Source organism: Oncorhynchus mykiss, chromosome 25 (genome assembly GCF_057628025.1).
Source record: "Oncorhynchus mykiss isolate SJ-2025 chromosome 25, ASM5762802v1, whole genome shotgun sequence".
Classification (NCBI taxonomy): Eukaryota; Metazoa; Chordata; class Actinopteri; order Salmoniformes; family Salmonidae; genus Oncorhynchus; species Oncorhynchus mykiss.
The window spans coordinates 59,100,886-59,124,575 of record NC_143046.1 but is presented as its reverse complement, the minus strand read 5'-3'; the positions used below and the strand labels follow the sequence as shown (position 1 = coordinate 59,124,575).

At 42.1% G+C, this 23,690-nt stretch overlaps 2 long non-coding RNA genes across 2 annotated transcripts; both read right to left on the bottom strand.

Annotated features, from left to right (window-relative positions):
* Positions 1 to 6,812: 6,812 nt before the first annotated feature.
* Positions 6,813 to 8,455, bottom strand: LOC110505375 (uncharacterized). The gene is made up of 2 exons (XR_002470748.3): positions 8,313 to 8,455; positions 6,813 to 7,627 (listed from the first exon to the last, which is right to left on the bottom strand). It is a non-coding gene; the product is annotated as an uncharacterized LOC110505375 (long non-coding RNA).
* A 12,282-nt stretch (positions 8,456 to 20,737) lies between these two features.
* Positions 20,738 to 22,281, bottom strand: LOC118944368 (uncharacterized). Its single transcript, XR_005039595.2, has 2 exons — positions 22,142 to 22,281; positions 20,738 to 21,529 (listed from the first exon to the last, which is right to left on the bottom strand). It is a non-coding gene; the product is annotated as an uncharacterized LOC118944368 (long non-coding RNA).
* Between the last annotated feature and the right edge of the window lie 1,409 nt (positions 22,282 to 23,690).

Sequence of the window (23,690 nt, the reverse complement as noted above, 5' to 3'; positions counted from 1 at the left end):
GCGGCTCTGGCAGATCCTGGCTGACTGGCGGATCCTGGCTGACTGGCGGCTCTGGCGGATCCTGTTTGACTGGCGGCTCTGGAGGATCCTGGCTGACTGGCGGCTCTGACGGATCCTGGCTGACTGGCGGCTCTGGCGGATCCTGGCTGACTGGCGGCTCTGGCGGATCCTGGATGACTGGCGGATCCTGGCTGACTGGCGGCTCTGGCGGTTCCTGGCTGACTGGTGGCTCTGGAGGATCCTGGCTGACTGGCGGCTCTGGAGGATCCTGGCTGACTGGCGGCTCTGGAGGATCCTGGCTGACTGGCGGCTCTGGAGGATCCTGGCTGACTGGCGGCTCTGGCGGCTCCATGCTGACTGGCGGCTCTGGTGGCTCATGACAGACGGGAGACTCTAGTGGCTCTGGACAGACGGGAGACTCTAGCGGCTCTGGACAGACAGGAGATTCTAGCGGCTCTGGACAGACGGGAGACTCTAGCGGCTCTGGACAGACGGGAGACTCTAGCAGCGCTGGACAGGCGGGAGACTCTAGCAGCGCTGGACAGACAGGAGACTCTAGCTGCCTCTGCTCTCCTAGCTGCCCCCACCTGTTCCCATGGGAGGCGATCCTTTCCCGCCAGGATCTCCTCCCAAGTGTAGCAACCCTTGCCGTCCAACACATCATCCCATGTCCATTCCTCCTTGCGCTGCTCCTGCTGCCTGTCACCACGCCGCTTGGTCCTGTTGTGGTGGGTGGTTCTGTAACGGCTTTCTTCCTGGGAAGGATAGGCGGACCAAAACGCAGCGTGGTTATAGTTCATGGTAATTTAATAAGGTAACTCAAACATGAACAGGATACAAAACAATAAACGTGAAAACCGAAACAGCCCTATCTGGTGCAGAAAACACAAAGACAGGAAACAACCACCCACAAAACCCAACACAAAACAGGCTACCTAAATATGGTTCCCAATCAGAGACAATGACTAACACCTGCCTCTGATTGAGAACCATATCAGGCCAAACATAGAAATAGACAAACTAGACACACAACATAGAATGCCCACCCAACTCACGTCCTGACCAACACTAAAATAAGGAAAACACACAAGAACTATGGTCAGAACGTGACAATTACAGACCTCTACATGCTTTGTAAGTAGGAAAACCTGCAAAATCGGCAGTGTATCAAATACTTGTTCTCCCCACTGTACATATATATGGGTGAGCGATAGCTGTGTGGCATAGGCAAGATGCAGCAGATGGTATAGAGCATTATATATATACATATATGAGATGCGTAATGAAGGATATGTAAATATTATTAAAGTGGCCTTATTGAAAGTGACTAATGATAGGCATAGGCGAGATGCAGTCGATGGTATAGAACAGTATATACATATGAAATGAGTAATGTAGGATATGTAAACATTATTAAAGTGGCCTGAATAATGATAGGCATAGGCAAGATACAGTCGATGGTATAGAACAGTTTAAACATATGAAATGAGTAATGTACGATATGTAAACATTATTAAAGTGGCGTTATTTAAGGTGACTAGTGATACCTTTATTAAGTCCATTTGTTAAAGTGGCCAGAGATTTGAGTCTATATGTTGACAGCAGTCTCTTTATGTTAATGGTGGCTGTTTAACAGTCTGAAGGCCTTGAGATAGAAGCTGTTTTTCAGTCTCTCGGTCCCAGCTTTGATGCACCTGTACTGACCTCGCCTTCTGGATGATAACGGGGTGAACAGGCAGTGTCTCGGGTGGTTGTTGTCCTTGATGATCTTTTAGGCCTTCCTGTGACATCGGGGCTGTAGGTGTCCTGGAGGGCAGATAGTTTACACCCGGTAATGTGTTGTGCAGACTGCACTACCCTCTGGAGAGCCTTGTGGTTGAGGGCGGTGCAGTTGCCATACCAGGTGGTGATACAGCCCGACAGGATGCTCTCGATTGTGCATTTGTAAAAGTTTGATTAAGGAATGATTAATAAAATTTGGGGGCATATTTCTTGGTAATCCCAAAAATATTGCTATCAGGTTGTAAATCACAGATGGCCTGGTACAGTACATTGTTTGCTGCCTCTATTCAGGTTACACTGTTTCAATTTCAATTACAAAATATTCTGGACAAAAATTTCAATACAATCAAACTAGCAAGGGCAATGATCACAAGTCAGTCATAATGTGGCTAATAGGCTAGCATATCTATTTATGTAGCAAGCTAAAAACAGCATAATGTTAGCTAGCTAGCTAATAGGAGGATATCATGTCATACCATTGGAGGAGTGGATGAGGATCCGACGCAAGTCCACAGGACACAGAGCGCAGTGCCTAGTAAGGATCCGCAGAATGCAGGTGGGAAAGCTGCCATCACCATCAATATTACTCACCAAAGTGCAATCATTTGACATTAAATTAGATGAGGTACAATCACAAATATACTACCAACGGGACATAAAAAACTGTAACCAACTGTAACCTGTAATCTTATGTTTCACGTAATCGTGTCTGAATGACGACATTGATATTCGGCTAGCGGGATATACGCTGCACCGGATGAGGGGCGGCGGTCTGTGCATATTTGTAAACAACAGCTGGTGCACGAAATGTAAGGATGTCTCTAGATTGCCTAAAGTACAGTACCTTTTTTTTCTTTTTTTTTTTTGAATTTTTCTCCCCAATTTCGTGGTATCCAATTGTTTTTTTAGGAGCTACTTGTCTCATCGCTACAACTCCCTTACGGGCTTGGGAGAGAGGAAGGTTGAAAGTCATGCGTCCTCCGATACACAACCCAACCAAGCCGCACTGTTTCTTAACATCCATCCAACCCGGAAGCCAGCTGCACCAATGTGTCCGAGGAAACACTGTGCACCTGGCAACCTTGTGTTAGCGCGCACTGCGCCCGGCACGCCACAGGAGTCGCTGGTGCCCGATGAGACAAGGACATCCCTACCAGCCTACCAGCAGCTGGCGCTGCAGTACAGCGCCCTTAACCACTGTGCCACCCGGGAGGCCTACAGTACCTTATGATAAACTGCAGACCACACTATTTGCCAAGAGAGTTTTCATCTATACTTTTCTTGGCTGTACCACCATAGACGGATTCTGGCACTAAGACCGCACTCAGTCAGCTGTATAAGGAAATGAGCAAACAGGAAACCGCTCACCCAGAGGCAGCGCCCCTAGTGGCCGGAGACTTTAATGCAGGGAAACTTAAATCCGTTCTGCTTCATTTCTATCAACATGTTAAATGTGCAACCAGAGAGAAAAAAAATCTAGATCACCTGTACTCCACACACAGAGACACATACAAAGCTCTCCCTCGCCCTCCATTTGGTAATATGACCACAATTATATCCTCCTGATTCCTACTTGCAAGCAAACATTAAAGCAGGAAGCACCAGTGACTCAGTCTATAAAGAAATTGGTCAGATGAAGCTGATGCTAAACTACAGGACTGTTTTGCTATCACAGACTGGAACATGTTCTGGGATTCTTCCGATGGCATTGAGGAGTACACCACATCAGTCACTGGCTTTATCAATAAGTACATCGAGGACGTCGTCACCACAGTGACTGTACGTACATACCCCAACCCGAAGCCATGGATGATAGGCAACATTCGCACTGACCTAAAGGCTAGAGCTGCCACTTTCAAGGTGCGGGAAGCTTATAAGAAATCCTGCTATGCCCACCGAAGAACCATCAAACAGGCAAAGCATCAATACAGGGCTAAGATTGAATTGTACTACACCGGCTCCGACGCTCGTCTTATGTGACAGGGCTTGCAAACTATTACAGACTATAAAGGGAAGCACAGCCACAAGCTGCCCAGTGACACGAGCCTACCAGATGAGCTAAATCAATTCTATGCTCGTTTCGAGGCAATCAACACTGAGGCATGCATGAGAGCATCAGCTGTTCCGGACAACTGTGTGATCACGCTCTCCATGGCCGAGTAAGACCTTTGAACAGCTCAACATTCCCAAGGCTGCTGGGCCAGACGGATTACCGGGACGTGTGCTCCGGGCATGTGCTGACCAACTGGCAGGTGTCTTCACGGACATTTTCAACATGCCCCTGATTGAGTCTGTAATACCAACATGTTTCAAGCAGACCACCATAGTCCCAGTGCCCAGTCCCAGTGCAAGGCTGGTAATGGCTCACATCAACACCATTATCCCAGGAACCCTAGACCCACTCCAATTTGCAGATCCACAGATCCACAGATGGTGCAATCTCTATTGCATTCCACACTGTCCTTTCCCACCTGGACAAAAGGAACACCTATGTGAGAATGCTATTCAATGCTATTCAGCTCAGCGTTCAACACCATAGTACCCTCAATGCTCATCACTAAAGATCATCACTAAGGATCCTGGGACTAAACACCTCCCTCTGCAACTGGATCCTGGACTTCCTGACGGGCCGCTCCCAGGTGGTGAGGGTAGGTAGCAACACATCTGCCACACTGATCCTCAACACTGGAGCCCATCAGGGGTGCTTGCTCAGTCCCCTCCAGTACTCCCTGTTCACCCACGACTGCGTGGCCAGGCACGACTCCAACACCATCATTAAGTTTGCAGACGACACAACAGCGATAGGCCTGATCACCGACAGCGACAAAACAGCCCATAGTGAGGAGGTCAGAGACCTGGCCGGGTGGTGCCAGAATAACAACCTATCCCTCAACGTAACCAAGACTAAGGAGATGATTGTGGACTACAGCAAAAGGAGAACCGAGCACGCCCTCATTCTCATCGACGGGGCTGTGGTGGAGCAGGTTGAGAGCTCCAAGTTCCTTGGTGTCCACATCACCAACAAACTAGAATGATCCAAACACACCAAGACAGTCGTGAAGAGGGCACGGCAAAACCTATTCCCCCTGAGGAAACTATAAAGATTTGGCATGGGCCCTCAGATCCTCAAAAGGGTCTACAGCTGCAACATCGAGAGCATCACTGCCTGGTACTGCAAATGCTCGGCCTCCGACCACAAGGCACCACAGAGGGTAGTGCGTACGGCCCAGTACATCACTGGGGCTAAGCTGCCTGCCATCCAGGACCTCTACACCAGGCGGTGTCAGAGGAAGGCCCTAAAAATTGTCAAAGACCCCAGCCACCCCAGCCATAGAGAGAAATTCCTACTACCGCATGGTAAGTCTGGACCAAAAGGCTTCTCAACAGTTTTTACCCCCAAGCCATACGACTCCTGAACAGGTAATCAAATGGCTACCCGGACTATTTGCATTGTGTCCCGCCACCCCCTCTTTTTATCATATATTTCTCCTCGTATCATTTTTCTAGGAAGGAAGTACAGTGGGGCAAAAAAGTATTGTCAGCCACCAATTGTGGCTGACTAAATTGTGTAATATTTATGTCCAATGGCCGATGAACTATAATTTCTCTTAATTTGACAGGGATTAGAAAGGATTTGCCAGTAGATTGTCGACTTGATTCATGACTGCTAGATCAGATGTTGAAAGTATGTTGACATTCCAATCAAAGCTACTGTAGATAACGTGATTTGACGTAATTTTATCTGTGGCCAATGACCTTGAGCCTTCTCGGATGGACACTAATGTAACTACGGCAGCACCAAAGGTGCTTTAATTTTCAAGGTCTCCCCTCCCCACGAGTGACAGAACAGAGATAATCATGGTGCAACTAGAGAAAATTACCGACACACACTACATATTTCCGCTGGCTACCCCACCACAGAAAGCACTGAGCTAGGCTGAAACACCTGCATTTTGGAGCTGCCTTACTCAAGAAAGCAAGAGACCACATTTGTATGCAGCTTATTTTTTTAATTTATTTTTTAACTGTGACACATTAATGCCGAACATGCAAGCCCCCAAAAAAATTGAAAATTACCAATCGACAGCATTGTTTCAAACCCCCTAAGGTTAATTAGTATTAAATTCCCAAACTCAGTTTGAGTTTTTTTTTTTGCATTGGATGCATCTCAATCCACTGCATCTGCCTGTGTGTAAGGTGTGTTAGTAAGACCATGAGACATCCCGAAAACCAGTCTACTCACTTCACTAGCAAACACATTCATTTTCTCTACAACCATCTTGGGACTCATCTGAACAGCCTCTGAGTCTGTAGCATTCAGTCTACACTACAACTCCTCTGGAAAGGTCAGACTCAAACATTGCTTGAAGGTCCCACAGTATCAGTTGAATAGACAGTGCCAGAAAAGTATCCTGATCTCAGATCTAGCTAGGACAGACAAAACAAACTATGGGCTAAACATTAATTGAGTCAAGGGAGTTGTGAAATAGGAAAAATATCCTTGGTATGACCTTATAAACCACACAATATAGCTTAGAAACCCCTGGCTTAGACTTATGGGATGATCAGTCTAAAAAGTTAAGCATCCCTTTGGTTGAGAGCCAACCAGCAAGACCCAGTGTCAAGAAACTAGTGTTAGTTCAAATATACTTTACAGCCAGCCTTTCCCTGAACATCTTTGTAGGCCAGTTAGTAAATTACTGGTCACAGGCCAACGTAGCTAGGGTAAAGTAAACTAATTAAAGCAGCCAGCGAGTCTAACGGTCAGGAAACTGAACTGTTTTGGCCACAAGGAATGAAAGACAAGTCATGTCCTAGTTGACATGGCATAAATGATACAACTGGCCAAAGGTGAACATTCCTATACCCCATACTAAAATAAGGATTTAATTTGTGGCACATCAAACCTAGTCTAACTTAAGGAAATCCCTGGGCTTAGCTATGTGATCAATAAAGGGGCTGGACACAAGTGGAACAGAGCAAATTACTTGGCAGGTCAAGCTTTAGAATTTAGAGACAGGAGGAGAAACATTATAGTATTTTTTATTATACAAGAAAATTGTCACAAGTATCCTACATTTCAAAGGTTTATTGAACCTGGCCTTAAAAACAAATGAGCATATCACATTATTTATACAATTAAATCTCACATGCTAACCCGTACAATTCCATATTCTAGAAATAAATCACAAGTGTACATCAAGCCTCTGACAAAGTACTCACTGCAGGTGCAGAAATGCCACTGTCCATGCATGTGCCACAGATTCTATACCTTATTTTCTAAGTGCCTCAACAAACATTTCTTTAGATATTTTAACTTCTTAACAAATTACTAAACTACCCCCTGGTGTTTACACAGGAACAGCGGGACCAAACGGTTCAAAGAGCAGAGTGCATCCTCATCATGGACTGCCTCAATGGAGAGGACCGAACCATTCGGCCTATGGGCATGGGGCCAGTGTGAGAGGTATGAAGGCCTACTGGTTTGAAAGTGTGAGGGCAAATAACAATTCCCATCAGTGAAGTAGAAAGGAGCGCACATGACTGAAAAGTATATACAAAATATGCTCTTAGTAAAAAAAGTTTGCCCCATCTCGGCCGCTGATGTTAAAGTCTTGCCGGTGTCTGTTCACTGAACAGCCCTCTAGAAGCGCCCCTGTAGTGAGCCCCCCACCATGATGCGTATGATGAGCGCAACCGAGTTGGACTGCAAGGGTGCACTGGCTCCTTTGGGAATGTTGTTCTTGGTGACATCGGGCATCTTGGTCATGTTGGAACTCGCACCGCCAGCTTTGGTCGTAGCATTCATGGCAGGGGACTGTGTTGTAGCATTTTGCGCGTGGACCTAAAACGGGAGAGCAGAGGGGCTTGTCACATGTGAAACAGGTAAGCCTGAAACATTTGACAAATCGGGACAATTATCAATAGGACTTCACTTTCGTCCGACTAATTTTTAAAAGGACAAACGTTAATCTAGGCACACAGTAGCCTAGGCAGTAAAAACACAATAGCCATATGGTAATATATTCCAACAATATGCACCTTAAGACATGTTGTAAGTGCCATCACCTTGTGGACAACGGTTTCCATAGCCTATAGGATAATGGGCAACGTCCTGCATTTGAATTGCGCAGGGAAGGATTTTTTTTTTTTTTTTAAATACCGTCGCGCTTAAATTACAATTAGCCAGCCTACGCATGTCGTAGTAACGTCAGATCAAGGATTCAGTAACCTATCTGAAGAGGCTTCACCGTTCCACATTGCACTGGCACGCTAGATTTTGCCAACATGTTGTCAATCATACTGACTGAGAACATCTGAGGTCAATTATACGCGCCATCATTCGATTGTCAATGTCGAAAATCATACATTTATGGTAACAAATGCCTGATTAATTAAGCCACAATGAAAGTTGCACCGGTCCTGTTGAAATACATTTGCTCTCCAGAATAATGGGTAGTCTAATTAAAATCTGGGTTAATCTGGAACAAAACATGGTAAAAAGTACATATTAGAAGAAAAATTCCTACCTGTGATGAAAAATGCATGGCAAGGAGAATAAATCCAATGTAAGCCATCAAAATTGTAGTCATCTTGCTAACGGGATCTTCCCAGCAACAATTGCGCGTAATGTAGCTTTCTGCCTTGGTGTTTTCTCAAGATAAATGACTGGAGGAGAAACCCAGGGGAATTTATACCACCACCGAGTGTGACGTTGGGCAACACTGCGCATCTCCCAAACCACCTGTTCAGCCTTCCAATCAAATGGAAACCTACAGTTTATCAGAAACATCCCATAAACTACACCTCTGAGACCTCTTCTTATACGTTTTTGGGGTGTGACTGTCAGCAATACAAATAGCCTTTGTGTTTATAATCATTGTCTTTTGATATGAATTCACTGGTTTACAATTTGAAGAGTTTGAGACAATTATTATCTCTACCTTCCTCCTCTGAGAAGGTTGATTCCATGAGCACGATGGGGACATTTTTCGAACAATAATAATTATACAGTTAGTCTAGTTTATGTTGTTCAGAATATATTTATGGGGATATTTTGCATGGTAAATGGCAAAGAAAAGTTTTACAGATAAGCAGCTCTTATAGCGACCTTTTGCGGTAAATATAAGCTTTTAACCACAACGCAATTCGGTTCATTTGTCCGTAATACTGTACTTGACCTATTGGTCTTACATGGAAGCTATAATTCACCGGCACTGACAAAGGTCAACTGAATACTCGAAAAGTACATTTCCTAAAGAAAATCTGTGTGCTTGTTAGCTTGTCTTGAAGTAATATGGTTGATAGAAAAGGATAGCTGGAACAGGTGAAAGTTGATTGGGTGTCTCTAGCTTGAACGGTTTTAGTTAGGCCTATAATATTACTGTTGGTGGGTTATTTATGCTAATTAATGAAAATGTAAATAGTTATAATTTCTAAAGTTTTGAAAATGTTGAAGTTGTTTTAATGTTTGTAGCTGAAATGGTGAAAGAGCAGTAGCATTTAAAATGTCTATCACTGTGTTCTTATGGTTGGCATTGGGAGATTCTCTATTGGTCTAAAGCCCATCCTCCATAGCCGCAGGAAGTAGGGGTGCTGGTGCTGCGGTGGAGATGGAGTTCTTTGAAATCAAATACAATTTTATTCATCACATGCTTCGTAAACAACAGGTGTAAACTGACAGTGAAATGCTTACTTTACGGACCATTCCCAACAATGCAGAGAGAAAGAAAATAGAGAAATATTGGAAAAGTAGTAAAACATTTTCAGTCAGCAAGCCCTACTCAAAACATCTTCCCGAAGCTATGCCATCCTCTCCTTGACTCCTCCGTCCTCCTCTCCTCCGTAACTCGTAAACCACTAAGTAGTCGAGGTGTCTAGGATAGTGTAAATTATTGTAGGTGAACAAAGGAGTGTCCTCCTCCCATTAATTACCTACTTCAGCAGAGGATGCACAAGAGCATCCTCCCAGTGGCTAGCGTGGACAGTGGCATCATGCCCATATGGGGCACAAGGGTATGTGCCCCCTCAGATTTGTCCACTTTTTATTATTTTTCAGATGTTAAATTAATCACTAAACTTCATTTCTATCGTAATTATTTATAGAAAAGATCTGTCAGTGGTATTTTGCGGAGTGGGCACACTGACTGGACCAGGCAAGGATTACCAGGCAAGGACTCGCAGGAGGTATGTTGTAAATTAATTTGATTAAGTTATGTAGCCTATTGATTCCTTCTTAATCAAAAAATAAAACCAAAATGTTTTGTTGTTTCTCTGCAATACTATCCACCTAGCAATTTCAAGAATTTGACTTTATCTAGCCAGCTAGATAGGTTCGCTATCTCCCAACCTCATAACCAGCAAAATTGTGCACTCTCTTTGTAGACTTTACAGTGTCTATTAATTGTCCAAACGCACAGTCAATTTCCCACTCTATATTGCAATAAAATTTTCACAAATGCTCACAAACTGTTAGGGCAACCACAGTCCCAACAGCATTCCCAACCCCTTACCATTGCTACACCTGGCTATCAGCATAGCCTTGTCTGGCAGCAAAACAGTTAATTTAGCCTCATTTACTGCCTTTAAAAAAACATAGCTGATATGGATGACTTTCTTGAACAAATGTGTTTAATCGTGACAATTGAGATGTACAAACCATGGCATAAAGGGACGACGAGCGGAATAGAGGCAATCTATAATTTTGATTAAGACATTAATGAGCGAGCTAGGACGGACGTAGTCTATATCACTATTTGTTCAGCACTTTTGAAATGTACAGCGACAGAATTCAGAACATGGGCCGTTCCTACAGTATTATCTCTGTACACCAAGTCAGAAACGTAGGATAAATAAAGGGGGTATAATAGCAGACAATGAAAGCTCTTACAATATTTGATGACATTTCTCTAAAACAGGCTATATGTGCACCACCAAGTCAGAACGTTAGGCTACGTTATGAGGGGAAAGGGGACCAAATTATTAGGGTGAGGCACATGGGCTACTAACAGCTTACCACACAACATACACTTAGAATTACTCTCTTAGCTATAGTATACATATCTCCCTGGCATATTACATAATTTATGCAGCAGCATACAATACATTTTTGGACTCACCTTGTTGTGCTGTGCTCACTTGAACAGGAAGTCGTGGGCAAGTTTTGTCATCAAACTTTGTGGTCAAAGTCTGTGATTCTCTGGATTTATGGTGCTTTCAAGACATTTGGCAACTTGGAAAAAAATAAGTTTGAATCATGACGTCAGTGATCTTCAGGTCAGAGCTCAAGAAAGAGCCCCAAATTCCCGACTTGGAATTCCGAGTTGGATAACCATTCGAAACGTATTTTCCCAGTTGGAGCTATTTTTTTTACAGAGTTCCCAGTTGTCTTGAACTCACTGAAGTCTGAGATTTCCCAGTTCCGAGTTTCCAGTTGTTTTGAATGCGGCAGAAATCATGCTGGATTGACAGGATGGCCAATGTTGAATGTTTATCCATTTAAGCTTGGAAAAGAGACCCTTAAACCCAGACTTGGACCACACACCCACACACCCACTCCAATGCTTGCTTGCAGTCAGCCACTGATTCCTTCCAAAACACTCATTGTTGAATATAAGATTTCCAACTTGTTGTATAATGTTCTTGTGCAATGGCCGATGAGCACTGATATGTTTTATCTATAATTTATCTTCATAATTTATTTTCATATGACAAGGACTGAAAAGGATTTGCCAGTAGATTGTCGGCTTGATTCATAATGATGACTGCTAGCTTGCTAGCTAAGATTCTGAAAGTATGATGTTGACATGATCTGTCCAATCAAAGCTACAGTAGATATAATGTGATATTGTGTCCAATGACCTTGAGCCTTCTTGGATGGGCACTTCTAAAGTAACTCTATGGCAGCACCCAAGTGGCTTGAATTTTCATGCTCTCCACGTAGATTTTGTGACTACATAGTGTCCCCATGAGTGACAGAACACTGAACCAATCACGGCGCAACTAGAGAACATCACCAACCCCTACACTCCATATTTTCCGCTGTTAGGTTCTTATTTTTCAGAGTAAATAACTCACGGACACTAGAGAAGCTTAACCAATTTTAATTCTTCCCAAAGGGTCGACACAGCTGCATTCAGACAGCCAAACTGTCAGCGATTGGGTGCAGAGTTATAGCGGAGTCAGGCGCAGGACACAGGTATTGAGTAGCATAACTGAGTTTACTCAAAATATCAAGAAAAATTCCAAATAGGAACATACAAAAAACACTAGCACAAAACACAACCACTAACGACATAAACAATCACGGACAGAACAGGAATGTATGCCAGAGGGTTAAATAAGGAATGTGATGTGTAATAGAAACCAGGTGTGTGTGTGTAATACAGACAAAACAAAACGAAACTGAAACATGGATCGATGGTGACTAGAAAGCCGGTGACGTCGACCGCCGAACACCACCCGAACAAGGAGAAGGACCGACTTCGGCGGATGTCGTGACACAAACATTTCTCACCATCACAGGTATACATACATATATATATATCCCACTTAAGACACTCCTCCTTCTCTCCAATACTTACATCTTATGGTTCCACAGGAAAAGGAACCCTTATTACACCCTTCAGGGGATCTGACCTGACCTCCTGACCTCAACCCCTCCTTCGCTTAATCCACAGATGTCCATCTGCTTCCCCTATAGCAATCCTTTGATCTCCTACCGTCCACCCAGCACATTCCACAGCCACTCTGTCTTTCTACAGATCTCACTCCTTTATATACTATGTGGCTGATCTATCATGTCTTTAATATCTCTATGTTCAACATTTCAAATCCAACACTGCTGACTGACCCACCACCACAGAAAGCACTGACCTAGGCTGAAACACCTGCTTTTTGGAGCTGCTTTACTCAAGACAACAAAAAAAGAGACCGCGCTTGTATGCAGCTTGATTACCTCAAATATCTATATTTTTCCATTGTTTGCAAACTGACATGTGACATGTATTATTATTTATATATTGTTAGAATAATTTGTATGGTTTGAGATAATGGCAAAAGTGTTCCACTCTGATATTGTATAATGGTGTGAAATGTTTGAGAATCATAAGAAGATAATATGAAGATGTGTGTAGCTATGTTAGAATTATAATACTAGGATATTATAGTCTTTAGTAAGGGTGTAAGCAGAGAGAAGTTGAAAAACAGACAATAGAAAACCATTAGAGGTTTTCTAACAAAGAGGGCCCCAACGGTTCTTTCTCTACGATGTGGTTAGTGGGAAAGTACTGGTCATTTGAGAAGGGAGTGACCTAAAGATGGGAATGTGTGTGTATATTATAAAAAGACTGAGTCTTCATTTTTGTCTTTAGAGCTCCCATGAATAAACTATACTAACCTTTTGCATTAAGCTGAGTATTTGTCTAATTCTTATCAACCCTAGCTTTACAATCTAGGGGGAATTGGTCAAAGCTACAGTCATCGTTGGGATTGAAAATTCTCGTGACATATATATATATATATATATATATATATATATATATATATATATATATATATACAGTTGAAGTCGGAAGTTTACATACACTTAGGTCAGAGACATTAAAACAAATTTTTCAACCACTCCACAAATTTCTTGTTAACAAACCAGAGTTTTGGCAAGTAGGTTAGGACATCTACTTTGTGCATGACACAAGTCATTTTTCCAACAATTGTTTACAGACAGATTATTTCACTTGTAATTCACTGTATCACAATTCCAGTGGGTCAGAAGTTTACATACACGAAGTTGACTGTGCCTTTAAACAGCTTGGAAAATTCCAGAAAATTATGTCATGTCTTTAGAAGCTTCTAATATGCTAATTGACATCATTTGAGTCAATTGGAGGTGTACCTGTAGATGTACTTCAAGGCCTACCTTCAAACTCAGTGCCTCTTTGCTTGACATCATGGGAAACTCAAAAGAAATCATCCAAGACCTCAGAAAAAGAATTGTAGACCTCCACAAGTCTGGTTCATCCTTGGGAGGAGTTTCCAAATGCCTGAAGGTACCACATTCATCTGCACAAACGATATTACGCAAGTATAAACACCATGGGACCACGCAGCCGTCATACCGCTCAGGAAGGAGACACCTCTCCTAGAGATGAACATACTTTGGTGCGAAAACTGCAAATCAATCCCAGAACAACAGTCGACAAACAGGCCTACAAACCTGACTCTGTCAGGAGGAATGGGCCAAAATTCACCCAACTTATTGTGGGAAGCTTGTGGAAGGCTACCTGAAACGTTTTAAACATTTTAATGTGTGAAAGTTAAATATTAAATTTTGCGCACTGCCTTTTCAGCGGAATGTTGTTGATGGGTTGAAAGGTTAAGCAACTTTTTTGTCCTGAACATATTTAGGCTTGCCATAACAAAGGGGTTGAATACTTATTGACAAATTTTTTATTACTTTGTAAACATAATTCCACTTTGACATTATGGGGTATTTTTGTGTAGGCCAGTGACAAAATGTTTATATTTAATCCATTTTAAATTCAGGCTGTAACACAACAAAATGTGGAAAAATTCAAGGGGTGTGAATACTTCCTGAAGTCACTGTATTAGAGAGCGGAGTTGGCAAAGTCAGATTTAATCAACAGCACACCAGAGAGTGGTACATCCCAGGCTCTGAACAGTACAGTCCAGCCTAGCACAGCCCCGACTCTGCAAAGTTTGCCATACTGCTAGAAACTGTCTGTCGTGGAAATACTAATCAATAATGAGGAGAGACAAGGTCAATCACCAATCAGGATATTACTTTATTCAAAACGTATTAACAACATTGATTAATTATGGCAATAATGAAGCAGGTTGACGAACCACCCCTAGATAATTCGCTGAGAGCCCCACGATTGGAGTTGAGCCACAGCATTTTATAGCACAGTACATCCTCCTGAATTTTCATTTCAAACAACTGATGACTGAAATGGGTCACAAGGTTAGGATTTGTATGAAATACACTGTAAAGACTGTTTTAAAGACTGTTTTCATTGTGTAGAAACCCATACCCTAGCCATCTCTCCCTGGTACCTTCCAGCACACAAACACCAACTCATGCTATGGAATGCGGTTTTTAGTTTTTTTTATCACCAAAGGCATCGAACATCCACTATCAGCATTAAGCCTCCAGAGGCCCAACTCAGAAGAATACAGACACAATATTGTTCTAAGAACCCCATATTTTGTTGCATAAAGCAACCATTTGATGCAAAAACAGTATTATGACAAAATTTTGTAATTTCGCCCACAACATGTCATATAATATGAGCACTTAAAAAAAAGAATCCCATTAATTTTGGTAAAGGACAAAAAGCTAGCATGTAACTCCTGTATGGATGTGAGGTCACTTGGGATATATAGACAGAGTTGCTCCATTTGTGCAGACAAAGCCAAAAAAATGGGATCTCTGAAAAATAAAATATATGAACACTGATTCACAGAGCCATAAACTTGCACATGAAATTCTTCACAAAAAAGAGCTGCAAAAGAGCTGGATGCTCACTTTTTAAGAGTATATTTTTTCTACCAAATCTCTTCAGAACGGCTTACTATGTCACCTAAAAAAAACGTCCCTTCACGGACCATCCTGGGCTGATAGACCTAGAGAGGATCAACGGTGGTAACATGGGTCGAGTCCTACATTCAAACGTGACATGTTCAGACAATATACATTTCATTTCAAAAGAGATGAGACAGGCTTTGGTGGCCAGTATCAAAAGCACTAGGCCAAAACTCACTTATCTTAGCAAGAGGTATTGTTTGGTTGTCTACCTTAGAACATCCACACACAACTCAGAACCACTGACCTTTTTTCCCAGATGTTCTGGAACTGGAGAGTCACAAATGCAACGCTCAACTGGAAACTGACATACGGCCAGTTTCCACATCTGATTGGCTGGCATTGTTTAAATTGTCTAAAGAGTTGTCTGTTAGGGATGCAGTGAAGTGTTGTACAGAAATCAATCACTTAACATGTTTTATAGACAAGTTCTAATGTCTTTATAAGGTGTTTAATGTCAAGTTTAATGTCTTGTGGGTACGATGGGTGTCGTCATCATATAGAACTGCTAAAGCAGTCTGGTCGATGCATGGTGCACTTTACAATGACTTGTGTACTGCCAGTGAAGATCAACACTGCCGCTACTCGCTGTTTATTATCTATGCATAGTCACTTTACAAATTACCTCGACTAACCTGTACCCGCCCACATTGACTCGGTACCGGTATCCCCTGTATAGAGCCTCGCTATTGTTATGTAAATATCTTGTGTTACTTTTTGATTTTTTTAACTTTAGTTTATTTAGTCAATATTTTATTAACTCTGTTTCTTGAACTGCATTGTTGGTTAAGGGCTTGTAAGTAAGCATTTGTATTCGGCGCATGTGACAAGTAACATTTTATTTCATTTGGTCATTTTATGAAGAATATGGGTCTCATGATGGATGCGTGAAAGGAGTTGAAAGAGTTATCAGAAACTTTACGGTCAAGAGACATTTGTTTGACAAACACAGTGAGTCCCACAATAAAATAACAATAATGAGACGATGTACAGGGGGTACCGGTACCGAGTCAACGTGCAGGGGTACAGGTTAGTCGAGGTTATTTGTACATGTAGGTAAGGGTAAAGTGACTATGCATAGATATTTATGCTCTTATCTATTCAGTTGTGGGGGTTTGAGTTGAGTCAGGTCTCTTTCTCACCCTCCTCTCTCCCCCCTCTCTCTCTTTTCTCTTCTCTCCCCAGTGCTCACAATAGTCTCTCACTTTGATTTTTTATGAATTTCCTATTCTAAACTTGGAGAAAGTGGAATGGGAATAATATCAAGTAAGGAACATGGCATTCTCTTGCCCTCAGCTCTCCGGCCTGCTCCGGCCCATGTCAAGCACGTAGACTTACTTACTGGCCTACTATGAAGCAACACAGGGTGCGACCCCGTCGGTGCTGGATCTAGGTAAGCACTTTTCTCCGTGTTGGCTGGCAATGTCCTGAAACCGTTTATTTTTGTGCTCTATTTTATTAGGCACGATCTTGTGTTTACTAATTTAGTTGCAAAACCCCATCTCGTTTTTGCTCTCTTACACACACCTATTGTAATTATGTATTACAAAGAAATGTGTGCACAGTTGTTTTGCAAATAGCCATGAGTGAAATGCATTTAGACTGCAGTGATACTGCTACCGAATCTTGTCCCATGCTTAAGCTACTCATCACATAAGGAATTGGATTTTGTTAGCCTGCATAGATGCATCATGCATGGAGTGCTTTATTATAAAGGTGATCATTTTTTCCAGTCAGCACCCCCTGCTCAAAACTACTTCCCGCGACTATGCCACCTTCTCCTTGACTCTGTCCTCTGTCCTTGACCGGGAGGATAGAATCCTCCCAGCGTCTAGCATGGACAGTGGCGTCATGCCCATAGGGGGCACAAGGGCATGTGCCCACTCAGATTTGTCCTGTTTATGTTAAAATAATTACTAAACTTAATTTTTAAGTCCACGTTTTGTCATAATTCACACACTAACTGGACCCCCCTATTCTCCCTAGTAAGTGATTATTTCCAAGTTGCACTGAGCAAAGAAATGCTAGGCAGGCCATTGGATAGACTCTAGTGTGTGCAGTATCATCAGTGGAGGAGGAGAGGGAGTGTAATGTCACGACTTCCGCCAAAGTTGGTCCCTCTCCTTGTTCGGGCGGCTTTCGGCAGTCGACGTCACCGGTTTTCGAGCCACCACCGATCCACTTTTCATTTTCCATTTGTTTTGTCTTCATTGTACACACCTGGTTTCTCTTCCCATAATTATGTTCATTATTTTACCCTCTAGTTCCCCCATGGTTTTGTGTGTGTTTGTTCATTGTAAGTTGGTCTCATTAGTGAGCTTGTTTGTTTGTATTCGTTGTTTTGAGTAACGTTACGTTTATTACTCATCTCTGTGTGCTGCACCTGACTCCGCCTTACCTGCTACACCTAGACACCTTACAGTAGAGTGACACACACAGCGTTTGATTTGATTTTAGCTGCCGGTGATGGGAAGAACTTGCAGGAGGTATGTTTGTAAATTGATTTGATTAAGCTATTGATTTCTTCTTGAAGAATAAATACTAAAAAAATGTTTTTTTTTGTTTCTCTGTAATACCAGCCGCCTATCAATTTCATGAAATTGGCTTTAGCTAGCCAGCTAGATAATTCGGTTGGAAGATTGGGAACCTTTCGATCTAATAAAACTCAAAGGAAACTCAAAATGTTTTCTTTAATGGAAGCTTCTCTAATGTCAAACATGTAAAGCGTGGTGTACCGCAGCTCTCAAGGCCCTGTACTCTTTCCAATTTTTACTAATGACCTGCCACTGGCATTAAACAAAGCAGATGTGTCCATGTATGCTGATGATTCAGTTCTTAACTGACTTGCCTAGTTAAATAAAGGTTAAATAAATGTAAAAAAAATCCACTATATACACATCAGCAACCACAGCTATTCAAGTCAAATGAAACCCTTAAGAGTTGCAGTCTGTTTAGGAATGGGTGGCCAATAATTAACTGGCGCTGAACATCTCTAAGAGCATTGTATTTGGTATAAATAATTCCCTAAGTTCTAGATCCCAGCTGAATCTGGTAATGAATGTGTAATGGGTGCGTGCTGGTGGCAGGGAAGTCAGGCGCAGGAGAACAAACTTGGTATAAACGGAGTTGTTTAATAAGAGCTCACAAAACTCCGAAAACCAAAATATACAGAATTAAAGTGGGTACAAAACCCGTCGCACAACAGAACATAACTTGCACAATATATACAATCAAACAATCACCGACAAGGACATGAGGGGAAACAGAGGATTAAATACACATGTAATTGATGGAATTGGAACCAGGTGTGAAGGAAGACAAGACCAATGAAAAATGGATCAGCGATGGCTAGAAGGTCGGTGACGTCGACCTCCGAACACCGCCCGAACAACGAGAGGGACCGACTTCGGCGGAAGTCGTGACAGAATGGTGTACCTGTTGAACAAGTTGAGACTAAATTACTTACGGTTACCTTAGATTGTCATGGTCAAAACATATAGATTCAATGGTTGTAAAGATGGGGAGAGGTCTGTCCGTAATAAAGAGATGCTCTGCTTCTTTGACACCACACTCCCAAAAGCAAGTCCTGCAGGTTCTAGTTTTGTCTTATCTTGATTATTGTCCAGTCGTGTGGTCGAGTGCTTCAAGGAAAGACCAAGTTAAGCTGCAGCTGGCCCAGAACTGAGCGGTACGTCTTGCTCTTCATTGTAATCAGAGAGCTGATATAAATACTACGCATGCCAGTCTCTCTTGGATAAGACTTGAGACTGACTGCCTTATTTTTATAAGAAACATTGTGTTGAACATTCCAAATAGTTTGTATAGTCAACTTACATACAGCTCTGACACACACTTACCCAACCAAACATGCCTCCAGGGGTATTTTTCAAATTTAGAACAAATTTAAGTGTAGAGTATATAGAGCCATTATTGCATGGAACTCAGTTTCATCTCATACTGTTCAAATGAACAAACATGGTTTAAAAAAAAAAAACAGATTAACTCTTCATAACAATGCCTCTCCCCTATTTGACCTAGATAGTTTGTGTGTATGTATTGATGTGTAGGCTTTTGCAACAGATCATGAGGATCCTAATGCAATACCTCAACTAGCTACCAAGCCATTTTAGGCTATCAAGTTAGAGTAGCTTGTCTATTTTAGTTGGTATGCCTGCTGGCAAGGTTGCTAGACTAAACAGAGCAAGCAATTAAATGTTCTAAGAGTCACATTCTTCAATATTTTACCAGAGATGCAGAGAAGCATATTTAGTATGAACCACCAGTTCATACAGCTAGCGCAAGGTGAATGCTTAAATAGGTAGAAAGATACTTGGTTTAAAATGGAATCTGATGAGTATCCTAGCAACGGTTCCATTTTGGAATCTCAATGACAGAGGTGTTTGAAGATAACAGGAAATGGGTTACTAAAACAGCGCTCTAGAGATTGGTACATATGATTACAAATCCAGATTTGAAAAGCTTGGGAATGTTTTGTATCTTTGAAAATGTCTAACTTCAGTTAGTGGTCAAAACGGCAGTTCAGGAAAAGTTGGAAGATGTGGTAATGCAGTTACTAAAACAGCTGTACTGCAAGTTCCATGGTCATTATGAGTCGGTGAACAGACAAAGTAGACAATTACATACCCTGTAACTTTGTCTAACTTGAGGTAGTGGTCAAAACAGCAGCTGTTTGCAACAATGTTAGATTGATGGTGTTACTTTATCAAAATACATTTTCTTCCAACGCCAGATTTGAGTAGCGGAGAATTAGACTAATTAGCTGATGTGAAACACCGTACAAAACACAGCACCCCCAGCTATGCTTCCGCCATAGTGAAACACCGTACAAAACACAGCATCCCCACAGCTATGCTTCCGCCATAGTGAAACACCGTACAAAACACAGCACCCCCACAGCTATGCTTCCGCCATAGTGAAACACCGTACAAAACACAGCACCCCCACAGCTATGCTTCCGCCATAGTGAAACACCAATTAGTGACAGCAGAAAGGGTTCAAGCACAGCTTTGACACGACCACGGTTGACTTTTACAATGTGTGAATAAAAGTAGATAATACATTTGTAGAATTCTGTTGTAAAAGCCCATCAATGTGTGCGAAACTGAGGCAAAAAAAAGGTCATCTGCAAAGACTGTTTAAAGTTTAGTAGCCTAGTCAAGGATGCGTCATGAAATATTGGGACACTACACCTTATATTTTAAAATGTGTTTTAGTTTATCATTTAGCACTAGAGGAAGTGGAATAAGTATTACTGAGCAGCTAAGCTTTAAAATACTAAGGACTATGTTCATTTCAAATGTTATTGTAGCCTATGAGAAAGTGGAAACATACATTGTCACAAGTACATGTCAAAACTTTATTGAACAATCTGAGCATATTAGGCTGCAACAGTTATATCATGATGCGTTTACAATAAATGTTATACTACACTAAAATCACAAGTATACATCAACCCTCTGACAAAGTATCCTTTGCAGTTGCAGGAATAGAAATAACACTGTATGGACACATGCAACAGGTCAGATAAATGGATGCGTAAGCATCAACCAACATTGTCCCCTAGCGCAATAAAAATGTACACTGCATAAACTGCAAAACAATCACTAACGACCCCTGTCGTCTGTACACAGGAACCAAACAAGTAAGGAGTTTCGTACATCCTCATAGCCTGCCTCCACAGAGTGGACCACACGTTAGGCCATATGTGCTTGGGGCCAGTGTCCACGGAATGGGTAGGTTTGAGCGCAAATATGAATTCCCATGCGTAAAGTTGAAAGGGGTTATCGTCCGGTACTCCCCAATTTGCGCACATGACGGTCCTCATCGAAATTTTAAAAATTGGTTTGAGAAACAGTTTGCACAGCTAGGCCGCCTATGTTAATCCTGGCTGTGTGTTCAGTACACATGAGTACTCTAGAAACGGCCCTGTATGAGCGAACCCACCACCGCAATGTGGATGAGGAGCGTGACGGGGCTGGACTGCAAGGACGCACTGGCTCCTTTGGGAATGGTGATGTTCTTGGTAGTGACATCCGGCATCTTGGTCATGTTAGAACTCACGTCGCCAGCTTTGATCGGAGCAGTCATGGCAGTGGACTGTGTGGTAGCGTTTTGAGCGTGGACCTAAAACAGGAGAGCAGAGGGTCGCGTCATTGAGGATTGGCGACAAACTTGACATGTTACAAACAAATCAAGCAATTGACGAATCAGGACAATTCTCAATAGGCCTACATACCTTCCGACTAATTCCAAGCGGCAAAAACATGTGCATTATGCGCCTTACAAAACTTGAGACATGTCATAAGTGCCATCACCTTGAGGGAATGATAACTGCCAATACCCTGCATTTGAATTGCGCAGCAGAAAGATACCGTCGCTCTCAAGTTACATTAGCCTATGCATCTTGAAGTAACTTTATAGTAAGGATTCAGTAGATTGATGGGAGGCGTCACCGTTTCATATCACGCTCGCACGCTAGATTTCGCCAGTCAGACAGAAAACATCGGATAACAATTAAACGCGCCATCATTAGCTTGTCAATGAGAACACCCGTCGATTTTCTAAATAAATCCTACATTGATTCATTTTCTATGGTTTATCAAAAATAATCCATATTGAATGTTGCAGCTGTACTGTTGAAATGCCTTTACGCTACAGAATGGATAGCCTAATTAAATACTTTGTTCAACCGAAACAAACATGTTAAAGAGTAAGTCATCTTAAAAAAGTTCTTACGTGTGATGAAAACTGAATGGCAATGAGAAGGAATCCAATATAAGCCATCACAATTTTAGTCATTTTGTTATTGTTTTTTTTTTTTTTTCTCAATCTCAATTACGCGTAGTGTGACTGTCCTGTCTTTTCTCACCGTGAATGACAAGAGGACAAATCCACGGGATTTTATACCCCCATAGAGTGTGACGTCAGGTCAAAAGGGCACATCCCCAAAACCAACTGTCTGGCCTACCCCTCAAATAGAAACCTACAGTTTATCAGAAACCTCCCATAAACCAAAGGGCTGAGACCTCTTCCTATGAAGGGTGACTGTCAGCAATACAAATATCCTTTGTGTTTTTAATTATTGTCTTTCTTTATATAATGTCAGTGAATATTAGGCAAATTCACAGGCAAATAATTTGAAGTTCGAGACTATTTTTCTCTAAACCTTCCTCAGAGAAGGTGGACCTCAATGAGCACGATGGGGACATCTACAATACTACTCCTATAGGTCGTTTAGTTTATGGTGCTCAAAATATATTTATGGAAGATATTTTGCCTGGTAAATGGCAAAGAAAAGTTTTACACATAAACAGGTCTTATAGCAACCTCTTGAGGTAAATCAAATTAAATCAACGTTTATTTGTCACGTGCACCAAAAACAACAGGTGTAGGTATACCTTACAGTGAAATGCTTACTTACAGGCTCTAACCAATAGAGCAAAAAACAATAGGTAAGTAAAGAAATAAAAACAATAGAAACTACTTACCACAATACAATTCATACATTATGTCCCTTCCCCATCCGTAATAGTAGGCATACTGGTCTCACATGGAAGCAGTGGCGGTTCTAGGTTGTATGGCTCCCTGGGCGAACCCCCCCTTCAAAAATGCAACAATATGTCTGTGAAACTATATATTCACAGTAAAATGAATGAATTGTGGTTTAATTTGGTAGCATTTCGTAGTGTGACGGATTTTACTAATTGCATTAGTAGTGTACAAAGTTAGAGGTGCGCTATTTGATAGATTCCCCCGCTCCCCCTACCTCGGGCTTCCAGTGGGGAGACCTGAGGTCAACCTACCCCTGCCCCCGTCCCCATCTCGTACTTCTGAGTGCGAGACCTTCCCAAGCAGTAGCCTGCCTAGCTCACAAACTAGAATCAGGGCGCCCACGGTTAATTGACCTACAGTCCCACACGGTTACATGATATCATTGACGTAACGTGCAAATGAGTGATAGAAAACCAATCGAGCAAATGTCACAAGATGACGCCCTGGGCAGCTGCTCATGTCGCCTATACCTAAATCTGCCACTGCATGGAAGCAACACTTCACTGGTGGGAACTAAGGTCAAGTAAAAACTCATAGTACATTTCCTGAAGTAAATGTGTGTGCTTGCTAGCTTGTCTTGAAGTAATATGGATGATATAAAAGGATAGCTGGAACAGGTTGGTTGGGTGTCTCTAGCTTGAACGGTTCTAGAGTTCGGCCTATAATATTACTGTGTGTTATTTTATGCTAATTCATGCAAATTTGAATAGTTCTAATTTATAAAAGTTTATCA